We start from the raw sequence: 673 nt of genomic DNA on the forward strand, positions 1-673 counted from the left end.
CAACCGATAACAGAGGCGTTTATACATGCTTTGTTTAGAATAAACCCATGCATATATGACACCTTAGTGGGAATATATCTTCACTTACCCTCCTGTGTTTATTGAAGGTAACAGGGGGTTGGGGACAGGTAGTAAAGAGGATTCCTACTACCCCTGGTTGCCACCACTGAGTGGTCTGTCCCTGTTTTGTCACATTGGGAAAATTATTTCATCCTCCTGAAGCTTCAGTTTCTCATCAAATGAAAAGATTAAACTACTTAATTTAAAATTTTCCAATTTCAATCCTGGGGCCACGTGGTAGGAAGTTAGTCTGGTCTGAACCCCCCCCAGTTGGCCAAACCAAGAAGGGAACATAACAAATCAGCAACGGGAGCAAAGCCAAGCCTCTGAGGAGTCCCCCAAACAGATTTCAGGCTAGGAGGGGCAATTCATGGAATCCCCCAGGACCAGTAGGGAGATAGTCAATAAAGATCAGCAGACAGACCTGGAATTACATATGCTTTTTCAAAAAAAGTAGATTTTTAAAATTCAATCTTTTGTTTTCTTTTTGTTTTGTCTTTGTTATTGTTGGTTTGCCTACATATATAAGAGAGGCATGGGTAGCACACTCAAGAAGAAAGCATCAGGACTGACGGTTCCAGAGGGACTTGGGAGGAGAAAGCGGGGAGGGGGG

The sequence above is a fragment of the Echinops telfairi genome, unplaced genomic scaffold (genome assembly GCF_000313985.2).
Source record: "Echinops telfairi isolate 266 unplaced genomic scaffold, ASM31398v2 ScPeMD7_23;HRSCAF=83, whole genome shotgun sequence".
In the NCBI taxonomy this organism is placed as follows: Eukaryota; Metazoa; Chordata; class Mammalia; order Afrosoricida; family Tenrecidae; genus Echinops; species Echinops telfairi.